We start from the raw sequence: 12089 nt of genomic DNA, 5'->3' as shown, positions 1-12089 counted from the left end.
GCTGTGAATCAGCTTACAAAATAGCATTGCGAATTTAATAACATTTAAAATTTATACAAATTTATTTTAAATTATAAATATTTTGGTTTGATTCACTAAAATTCACTTTCTTTATTATTTTGTAGATAATTTGCTAAATTTTTTATAACTTTTATTTGTTTTTTTTTTCGTCTATCACAGAAACAAATATAAACAATTAAATAAATTTCAAAAATTTTATTTTAAATTTTTTTTAAACTCACTGACATATCCGAAAAGGTAAACACAGATGGGAAATTTTAGTGTTGACAATTTAATTTAAATTGCCAGATGCCTTAAAAAAAGTACGTTAGTAGATACGCTTGTATGTATTAAAAGTATATACCACAAGCCATGAAGGGTACACGAAATGAAAGATCCGAATCTCGGAAGAGTTCAGTTCGCTGTAGTGTTTGGTTTGTTACGTAAACTGAATATTGGCATTTTAAAAGTGTGTCTCCGAACCCAAATATTTATATATTATATGAACTTACATAACTTCAGAATGGGCAAAGAAGTTGCTTTTGCTGCAATCGCAACAGTCTGTCAATAACTTCGCAACTCGACTCTCACACCTGCTCTCTGAGGTCAGAAATCGATCAAAAGGAAAGCAGGAGCAGTGGGAACATGCACACCTATAAAGCACTTCGTACTGCCGTCGAAGAAAAATTGGTAACCGGCGACCACGGAAAAACAAATGGTACGTTGCAAACGAAAGAAAGGACGCTGCCTACATGGATTCGTTAAAAGCGTACGCAACAAGAAAAATGTGTGAACGCTATCCCGAATTGGAAGGGGAGCGGAAAAGTCAGAGCCAGAAAGGCGTGAGTGCGAGGAGCTTTAGCTGCTAGCATGTTGGACGGCCTAAACCATTTTAAGTAATTAAGGGACCGACCTGTGCGAAAATGTCCAATTTATGATATAGTTTTTTTGTAATTTGCAAACGTTAATATTTCACATACTTTTTCTAGGAAGCAGATTGTTTCAGATAAAGAAAGATAAATAGAGTTAGTCGAAAAGAGAGGGAGAGTGAGGGGGAAGCTAGAACGAGATATATATACAGAGAAAAATTCGGAGAGTGATAAACACGCGTGGAGAGAAATAGGGAGAGGAGGTGCGAATGAAAGGAAAAGGGACAGAGAAAGATAGAGAATAAACAATGAAAACTTCATAAACGCCGGGTTAATAAGGTATGATTATATTGAACACGGAATCTACAGACCACAACCACAAAACAGCATGACGACAGTCATAGCCAGTCATTTTGTGCAGTGATTCGTCCTTTCAATAGCTGCGGCGAGAGATTTAAGTAGTGTTAGAGGCGTTGGTGTGACATTGCAATTGAAAAGGACATATATTCCGTAAGTCAGGGTTTAGTTTGGATAAGTAAGAGTTTAACGTATTACAGTATTCAGATCGAAGTTAAGCTAGAGCGACGCTCGTCTCCCTGTGGAGGGTGTATTTCTGCCATGAAAAGCTCTCAGTGAAAACTCATCTGCCTGCAGATGCCACTTGGAGTCTTTCTAAAAATGTGAGCCGTAGTATAACCTGATTAGGGTTCAGTTGGTCTTATATATGACTATCAATAGAAATTTCACGCGCCCAACGATTTTATTTAATTGTCTGATCTACGCCCTAGATTGATCAGGAGTGTGATGACTAGTACCTACGACCTATCTAATTATTTTCTAGCTTTTAGTATTATTATTACTTCATGTAAATATTGTTTTCAATAAAAGCGTTTAACCTAAAATTTTTTTTTAATTATTTTATTACTTATCCATTATTTTATTACTTGGCATTAGTTATTGGTGCCTTTACCTAAAAATCGTGAAAATTTCATAAAAATGAAGAAAACGCAAAAAATTAAAAACATATACCACAAAAATAAGTCTCTTAATCAAAACATATCCAAAACAATAAATAAAATCTAAAAAAGTTAATAAATTCTCCAACTCAAATATTTTTAGGTTATGGATATGGCGAAAAACCAAAAACCAATTGGTTGCTTATGGCTTTAGCGTTATGGTATGGCACCATTAATCGATTACATTGAATTCTATAAGGTTGTTTCGATTAGCTTTTTTATCTGGTTATGGTTAAGTCACCATTAACTGGTGACCTTAACTCTGTCTGGTGTGGAACAAAATTTTGGATCCACCCTGTGGAACTCTTTGTTTGATTCGTGATAGCAGAGAATTTGTACACAAATTTGTACACAATTTTGTACAAATTCTCTGGTGATAGATTGTCGTTCTGTTCTATTGCGCCGAAGAATGTAATCAGGCCTATAAACCAAAGTGAGAATAGAGCAACGTCTGCCACATTTGCTAGTGATTCAGAAAAGCTTCTATGTGAGTTCAATAAAACCTTTCAACTCTTGAGAGAGAGCTTTCGATTTCTTTTCTGTTAGTACCCAAATACATTAATAGGTTCATTATAAATCCAGAGTAGCTTTCGTATAGCATAAGCCAACATTAAAATTTCATACTCAAAATTTTGTGACAAGTAATTTATTTATATTTTTTATAAAAATGTATATACAGCAACCAAAGGTTAAATAATAAACTTAAACTATCACATAGAAACTGAGCTTATTTGGTCAAGGAACTCTTAATAAAAATATATACAAGTTATATAAATAAAACTTAAATAAAGTAACCAAACTGTGACGTGGTAAATTATTTTTGAATTTTTCATCATTTCATCACTCCTCCGTCTTCTCCACTGAAGTGCTCCGCCTTTTACATTTTTTCCCAGCATCTGCGCAAGCGGATGTCACCGCCATTTTTACCTCCTTCTCAGTCATGTTCAATGTTAAATCCATAAAATTGACGACATCAGCAATAATAAGTGGATCTAATTGTCCTTTTTCAGGCATATCCATTTCCATAAATGCTGGGGATTTTTTTCCAGATAAATTATGTGTAGCCAAAACGTGTATACCAAAAATATATTTTAATATATTTCGTGTTACGGCGGAGCTACTTTTTTGCCAGTCAATTTGTTCGAGATTTCTACGCTCTATTGTAGTACAATTTGAACCCAACACGACCATTTCCTCATCATTTTGAACTATTGTATTTTTATCAATAATTTTTCTAATATTTTCATTCATATTGGAAATTGCAATTTTCTTTGCTGGTGTTATTTTGATACGTTTTGCGCCAAATATTTTTGATTTGCAGAGCTTCGCTGTTGTTAATCCAAGCGATTGATTTTTGGGCGAATCAAACGAAATATTAACTGAATTCATATTCATATTTTGAAGATTTGTTGAGAGGGGTAGTACTCCGCCTATTTTATTCTCTTTGTTGTCAGTTTCTTTAGCTAATAGTTTTGCATTTTTCAAAATTGGTTGTACTAAAGTTTCGTCTGCTGCTCGTTTGTTGCTTTGTTGTTGTAGTTTTGTTGATTCTACGTACGCAGGTTCTTCTTTCATCATTTTAGGATTTTTCAAGATTGGTTGCACTAAGACTTCGTCAGCTGGACGTTTGTTGTTGTTTTTTTCATTTGTTATGTCTATGTGCACTGTCTTGACTAAGTTGAGTGGCTGGCATGTAGGATCCATATCTTCCACAGATTTTATATAATTGTTGTTGTAGATAGTGTTGTCTTGTGACGTTTGATATATTGAGTTTTGACTTTCGTGAGCTATCTTGTATCTTATAGGATCCATATCTTCCACAGATTTTATATAATTGTTGTTGTAGATAGTGTGTTCTTGTGACGTTTGATATGTTAAATTTTGACTTTCGTCAGCTATCTTGTATGAGAGTTGAATATGGCGTTGTTTAAGTATTTCTTGCAAAGCATCATTGAGAGCATTAACCATATCATTCCCAATGACTTGATTTTCCTTCTCTGCCATTTTACTATATTTAATTTTTAGTTTCTTGTATGACATTCTTGGCTGAATTTAAGAAATAAGTTTCTGTAGTTTTTAGGATCTAAAAATAGAAAAATATAAAATATTTTTACAAAAATGTATTTTTTTTTTTCAAACATGGACTCCAAGGAAGAAAATTCTGAACAACCTTTAAAGCTTTGCTTTTTAATACAATTTATGGCGAATATACACAAGGTGATGGCAAAGCGTATTCAGCTAATGCGCCGAGCAGGAATATGTATGTCACTTAAGGCGAATTCAGTACCAGGTGTAGCTATCCCAACAGCTGATTGCTTCTTCTTGACTATTTTCCATACAGTGTCTTGTACTTTAATATGCCAGTTAATCGAAATCTTTGCCACCACCTGGTATGGATTCGCCTTGGTGTCAAGTCAAAAGAAAATTATCATCAAGGCGAATCCGTACCAGGTGGTGGCAAAGCGAATTCAACAAATTCGCCGTGCAGAAGGATGTCAAGTCAAAAGAAAATTTTCATTTATTCTGATTAACTGACATATTGTACTATAAGGCGTTGTATGGAAAATAATCAAGAAGAAGCAATCAGCTGTTGGGATAACAACACCTTGTACTGAATTCGCCTTGATTTCGATAAACTGACATATTAAAATACAATGCGCTGTTTGGAAAATAATTAAGAAGAAGCAATCAGCTGTTGGGATAACAAAACCTTGTACTGAATTCGCCTTCACGATACCAACGTTTAAGATCGAAATAATTTTCGTTTTTTGAAACATTAAATCTGTAAAAAACACTTACCTTTAAAAGCGCAAAAATTGCTCTATCCTTTATTTCTTAAGCACCTCAAAAAAAAACAGTTTTAAAAAAATTTTTTAATTTGTCTTTGACGATCAATTTTTTCTGCTTAGTCTTTGCTTGAGCTGTTGAAATAAGACTGATGCTCTCTTACCTAATTCGCTGAGTTTTTATAGCAATATTTTCTGTTACTTGTAACTATTAACAACCATTAACTGACCAATCAACGCGAAGGTTTTTGGCAGGTAGTTAGAAAACGCGAAAATATCCGTTATAATTTTCGCGCTTACACGAACGCAGCTACTTAAAAAGCGGTGTTTGCTATTGTTTCAATCGATTAGCTTACCTATTTCAATATACTTTGCTTACAGTTGTATAGGTAAGTTCACACACACATAAAAGTTGAGCTCGTTAGATATTTACTTGTATTTTGCGTTCGTACCTGAATCTTAATTCTACTTAGAATAACGAAATGTTTTTTTTCATTCTATCGATCCTTGTAGCTTGCAGACACTGGGATGCATAACTTGCGTTGTTATTTGTGTATGCCTTTTAGGAACATGAAATTGTGTATAACCTTTTTTTTTTTGGAAAGCACGGAAAAAACTCAAAAAATATCTGGCCTGTATCGTGTTTTACGATGAGTGATCGAAGCGGTGAATCGGATTAATGATATAACTGATCTAGGGACAGTCGGACACAGAAGGTTCATTATTTGTTATAATTTCTATAAATAGTTTGACAGTTTCATGTTTATCATTTGTAAAACCAATTTTTGATAAGTGATCATATAACACGATATGGACCTTACATTTTTTGGGTTATGGCCGTCCAACAAGGCGCGCGAGGTGCTTCTTCTTTGTATTAACTGCCGCCTATTTGTCACACCAAGTACATGTAATTTTTTCCCCACCTGGTTCTTCCTGCTGAGAGGAAAATGTTGGTCCTCTGCCTCCATGGACGGGTTCCGATAAAAATTCGTTCTTAGCCGGAAAGTCATCTTTCATTCGCTCGCGTTGGGCTTGTACAGTTCATCATTAAATCTTATTAAATACTCGCCGCCGCTAGTGCTTGGAGGTTCATAAATCTTTCGAAGAACTGAGTAAAGACTTGCTCAACTAAATATTCATCGAAAATAAACTTAACGGCGGTCGCCTTGGTGTGGTGGAAAAGCAACATCAAAATTTTCAAAACAAAATTTGTTCAATTAGAAGAAAGTTTTTCCAATGGAGTTGCCCCTCGGCAATGATTATGCAAAACATCCCGAGTATATTTCTGCAATGAAAGTTCATCTGCCTTGCAGATGCCATTCCGAGGTAGCTTAAAACATGTAAGTCCCGACCCGCCTGCTTGAAGGAAAAGTTAAAGGAAGCATGACGCAAATTGAAAGTCAAGCTCGGCACAAAAACTCTTCGAAAGTTGTCGCGCCTTTAATTTTTTTACTCAGCAGAGCAGAGCTCAGAGAGTATATTAATTTTGCTCACATAACGGTAATCCGTAATGACATAAACTAATCGAAATAGATATAGACTTCTATATATCAAAATGATCTGGGCGAGTAAAGAAATTTGTTTAGCCATGTCCGTCCGTCCGTCCGTAAACACGATAACTTGAGTAAATTTTGAGGTATCTTGATGAAATTTGGTATGTGGTTCCTGGGCACTCATCTCAGATCGCTATTTAAAATGAACGAAATCGGACTATAACCACGCCCACTTCTTCGATATCGAAAATTTCGAAAAACCGAAAAAATGCGATAATTCATTACCAAATACGTATAAAACGATGAAACTTGGTAAGTGGGTAGACCTATGATGCAGAATAGAAAAGTTTTGCAACCTGAAATTGGCAGTCGTTGAAGACATCATGATGAAATTTGGCAGGAACGTTACTCCTATTCCTATATGTGCGCTAAATAAAAATTTGCAAAATCGGATGACGAACACGCCCACTTAAAAAAAAAAATTTTTTTAAAGTAAAATTTTAACAAAAAATTTAATATCTTTACAGTATAAAAATAAGTTATGTCAACATTCGACTCCAGTAATGATATGGTGCAACAAAATACAAAGATAAAAGATAATTTCAAAATGGGCGTGGCTTCGCCCTATTTGATTTAATTTGTCTAGAACACTTTTAATGCCATAAGTCGAACAAAAATTTACCAATCCTTGTGAAATTTGGTAGGGGCTTAGATTCTCTAACGATAATTGTTTTTTGTGAAAATGGGCGAAGTTGGTTTGAAGCCATGCCCAGTTTTTATACACAGTCGACCGTCTGTCCTTCCGCTCGACTGTTAACACGATAACTTGAGCAAAAGTCGATATATTTTTACTAAACTTAGTTCAGGTACTTATCTGAACTCACTTTATCTTGGTAGAAAAATGGGCAAAATCCGACTATGTCCACGGCTACTTTTTCGATATCGAAAATTACGAAAAATGAAAAAATGCCATAATTCTGTGCCAAATATGAAAAAAGAGATGAAACATGGTAATTGGATTGACGTAAAATACAGCTTTAGAAAAAACTTTGCAAAATGGGTTTGACACCTACCATATTAAGTAGAAAAAAATGAAAAAGGTCTGTAGGGCGAAATCAAAAGCCCTTGGAGTCTTGGCAGGTATACTGTTCGTGGTATGACATATATAAATAAATTAGCGGTACCCGACAGAAGATGTTCTGGGTCACCCTGGTCCACACTTTGGTCGAGGTTTTGAAAACGCCTTCACATATACTACAAAGGGCCACTCCCTCTTAAAACCCTCATTAGTACCTTTAATTTGATACCCTTATCGTACAGACACATTATAGAGTCACCCCTGTTCCACATTTATGGCGATACCTCGAAAAGGCGTCCACCTATAGAACTAAAGCCCACTTCCTTTTAAAATACTCATTAACACCTTCCATTTGATACCCATGATATACAAACACATTCCAGTTTTACCCTAGTTTCATTTTCCTACATGGTGAAGTTCCCTTATTTTGTCTCCAAAGCTCTCAGCTGACGATGTAATGTTCGGTTACACCCAAACTTAGCCTTCCTTACTTGTTTTTTTTTTTAACTTCAGCAAGAAAGACCGACATTTTGAGACTCAGTATCATCGCAAGTCGGGCAAATTTTGATTCTTTCCTTTTCACAGTTAATGTACCCAACATTTGCACCCGTCTTTTTTGTTCATATTGGACAATTAAAATTCTTCAAGTAGAAACACTTGGCGCGAAAATCTCCATATAAACCCCACTAAAATTTTAATTTTTGTCAAATATTATGGATTGACGTCAAAATTGTCAGTAGGGCATTTAGGTTAGTTACGTTGACTGTTTGGTCTATGAGCACCATGAAAAAAACCCTATCAGAAACCAGGACTTATGTAATATAAAAACTTAATCCTTTTGACATCTGATAGTTGTACCACTCCTTAAAGCTCGCTCATAGCCTTGTTAATGTAGGGCAAGAACAAAAAAGGTACACCATTGTTTCCTCTTCCAACCCTCACTTTCTTCCACATTGAGAATCGATGGCAATGCCTTATTTCAAAGCATGTAATATCAGAAGGCAGTTCATTTTCATCATGAGTCTATTGTCCCATCTTTTCAATGATAAGAGGAACTGTGTTACCCTAATGTTGTAAGACATGCGCATGATCTTCGACACTTCACGGCCTCGGACTAGAGCCCACCTCTTTCCCGCTTGAGCGAACATGTGTAAACCTTGCCCACTCTTAATCTCGCCCAATCTGATTGGGATATGTACGATACAAGGTTCAAGCGATGTGCCCTTTTTAGCTAGCTAATTTTTGTTTTCCATTCGCTTCTACTCCCATATGGATTGGGACCCAATAAAGATGAATATTTCTCTCTAATTCGACTCTTTCCAGGAATTCCTTTCTTACACATTTTCACTAATGCCTTAATTGCAGCTTGGTTGTCAATATAAAAATTGGCATGGCTGAAGTTTAAGCTAATTTTCGCCAGTGTTTCTACTGCTTTAGTCATGGCTACTACATCCATCTTAAAAGCACTTTTTCATTACTTTGGAACGATTGGTATATGTGCATCGCCTCGTCGGTCATTTGAGCACCCTAGCGCCAACCTTCCACCTCTTTTTTTTTTTTAAGTATAAAGGCTCCATAGTAAAGGATAGCCTCGTCAATCGCTCTAAATATTCAATGACAGAGAGAGAGGGCGATAAATCCCACCTACAACCCAATATTCTTTTACATGCATAAAACGCTGTTGAGGCCTTCTTCTCTCCCTCCTCCATGTACAGCTTCCACGACAATGTACTATCTAGAATTTTTCCTAGATTGTTGGTAAGCAGGCTGTTTTATTCTTTTGATATAAGTTTTAATAAGAAAAAAATGCAATGATGAGATATGCAAGATCAAAATTTAAAGCATTTATAAAAATTTAATCACACCGTTTGTTAATATTGACAACAATATGTACAACCATTTTTTTTTTTTTTAAATACAAAATAGTGCATTCAACAACATACAAAAGAAATGCAATTTAATAGCTCTATTCGTAGCTCGTAAAAGTAAAAAATGGTTTTTGTTGTCTTTGTTTACAAAACACATAGCTGTAAACAATTATTATGTTGAGACTCAAGGATATACAATGGTATTCATGCATCGTCATCGAACAATTAAAAAGTAGCACCCACGCACGAATACAAAGGTAAACTTGAGTAAGCACCTAACTGGTTTCACAGCCACACATTTGCAAATACGCACACAACCAGCAAATAACCTTGAAGCTGTACATTGACCTATCATGAATATGATTGCGCACATCGCAAACGAATGTGATTTTTTAAACCAAAGCACGCAGGTACCATACGAGGACATACATATAAAAAAGAATTATAATAAACGGAAAATTTTCAAAATTCCCTATTGTAGTATCTAAAAAAACAGTTTAAGATAGCCTACATTAGAATTTCGTCGGCTTAGGCTTACATGGAGACCAGCAACGTATCTCTCTAAACCATAATTAGCTTCTTATAAGGGATTGAACTTAACAGTTTTGACAAATTTTCTTCCATGGTTCAACTATCTGTACAAAAACAAAATAATATTATGTTAGCTCGGATTGTCAAAATCTGCGTGTTTGTGTTGGTGCGAATGGTATGGAATGGAAACATAAAACTTAGCAGTTTTTGTATGTTGTAAGAAAATGTTGCCAATGTGTTGGTTTCATTTTGAGTTTGCCATCTGCTTTTGACAATCACATCGACCATGCGATAAAATGAATAAAATCAGCTGATGAGATGAGCCAACCATATAATTGAGCCATGTTTTCTTCACAGCAAAAAAAATTACAACATTTCAATTCACCAGAGAAAAGCATAGAAAACTTTCTTTTTTTGAGGCTCGAATACATGAATTTATTTGTAATGAAAAAATATAATTTCTGTCCCAGTATTTAAGAAAGAAGTTAGAATTGTTATTGAAACATTTTCAATTGCATTACATGAAATGTCAAAAGTTCTTTTCAATTTCACATTCTCTTCCTCAAAGGGATTGGGAAAGTTATTGAAAATGCCAAGTTAATTCATGTATTCGATTTATGTGGACGAATCCCTGCCGAGGGGCGAGCCCGTTTACAAAAGCTTGTTTCTAAGTGAACAAATTTGTTTCTCAATTTTATTTGTTGCTTTTCCCGGGAATTGAATCCAGGATCTGCGGTGCGGAAAACTTCGACGTATATTTCTAGGACCATTCCATTAGCTTTGATAGCGGCCTTGATTGGAATCATTTATCAGGACAAACCCTGTTCTTAAAAGGCTTACAGCACGTAGTATTTGATCATCGAAAGAAATTTTACTTCCGATTTACCTAAGAAATCCAAAGTACTACTTCTGGGAAAAAGCGTTACCTCATATTTATTGTATGCTAAATTCTGGGGGGGCAGCAGGATGAAAAACGTTTGTATGCCTCTATTTCGGAATAAAATTTAGGTGCATCTCTACAAGGTTTGGGAAGGATCTTTTTGAGTTGTTCGCAACCAAGCTAAATTTAGGACAACATTTCTCCTCATGACCTTATTTACTAAGTTAATTCTATAGAAGATACCTTAAAGTACTCCAAGCTGCGATGGCATAGCCTCATCATTCCTGTACTGATGCTCGTATCAAAGAATTACCTCGCAACAAGGATGTCTTATCATGAAATGAATGCGGAAGATGTCACCCAACTGCCAAAGCTCTTTGTATAGATCCGTTTCAGGAGCTGCTAAACTCCTTTATCGGCAACATCTAGGCGCCGCGTTTTTATCGTTCACCTAAAATAGCGGTTGTTCCTTTGGCTCCATAATTTTTATACTCAGTTGAGCAGAGCTCACAGAGTATATTAACTTTGATTGGATAACGGTTGGTTGTACAGGTATAAAGGAATCGAGATAGATATAGACTTCCATATATCAAAATCATCAGGATCGAAAAAAAATTCGATTGAGCCATGTCCGTCCGTCCGTCCGTCCGTCCGTCCGTTAACACGATAACTTGAGTAAATTTTGAGGTATTTCGATGAAATTTGGTATGTATATTCCTGGGCACTCATCTCAGATCGCTATTTAAAATGAACGATATCGGACTATAACCACGCCCACTTTTTCGATATCGAAAATTTCAAAAACCGAAAAAATGCGATAATTCATTGCCAAAGATGGTTAAAGCGATGAAACTTGGTAAATGTGTTGACGTTATGACGTAGAATAGAAAATTAGTAAGATTTTGGACAATGGGCGTGGCACCGCCCACTTTTACAAGAAGGTAATTTAAAAGTTTTGCAAGCTGTAATTTGGCAGTCGTTGAAGATATCATGATGAAATTTTGCAGGAACGTTACTACTATTACTATATATGTGCTAAATAAAAATTAGCAAAATTAGATGAAGAACACGCCCACTTTTAAAAAATTTTTTTTTTTAATTCAAATTTTAACAAAAAATTTAATATCTTTACTGTATATAAGTAAATTAAGTCAAAATTCATCTCCAGTAATGATATGATGCAACAAAATACAAAAATAAAAGAAAATTTCAAAATGGGCGTGGCTCCGCCCATTTTCATTTAGTTTGTCTAGAATACTTTTAATGCCATAAATCGAACAAAAATTTACCAATCCTTCTCAAATTCAGTAGGGGCATAGATTCTATGACGGTAACTGTTCTCTGTGAAAATGGGCGATTTTCTGGATCACCTGGTCCACATTTTGGTCGATATCGCGAGAACGCCTTCATACATACATCTAAGGGCCACTCGCTTTTAAAACCCTCATTAATACCTTTAATTTGATATCCATATCGTACAAACACATTCTAGAGTCACCCCTGGCCCACCCTAATGGCGATATCTCGAAAAGGCGTCCACCTATAGACCTAATGCCTACTCCCTCTTA

At 35.4% G+C, this 12089-nt stretch overlaps 1 protein-coding gene across 6 annotated transcripts in view; it reads left to right on the top strand.

Moving 5' to 3' along the window:
* Elba1 (Early boundary activity 1) overlaps positions 1–12089 on the top strand; it is a 39268-nt gene that overhangs the window by 21794 nt on the left and 5385 nt on the right. The gene's annotated exons all lie outside the window — the stretch shown is intronic.

Source organism: Eurosta solidaginis, chromosome 2 (assembly GCF_040869045.1).
Source record: "Eurosta solidaginis isolate ZX-2024a chromosome 2, ASM4086904v1, whole genome shotgun sequence".
In the NCBI taxonomy this organism is placed as follows: Eukaryota; Metazoa; Arthropoda; class Insecta; order Diptera; family Tephritidae; genus Eurosta; species Eurosta solidaginis.
The sequence above is the reverse complement of the archived record's forward strand: the minus strand, read 5'-3'. Positions and strand labels throughout refer to the sequence as shown.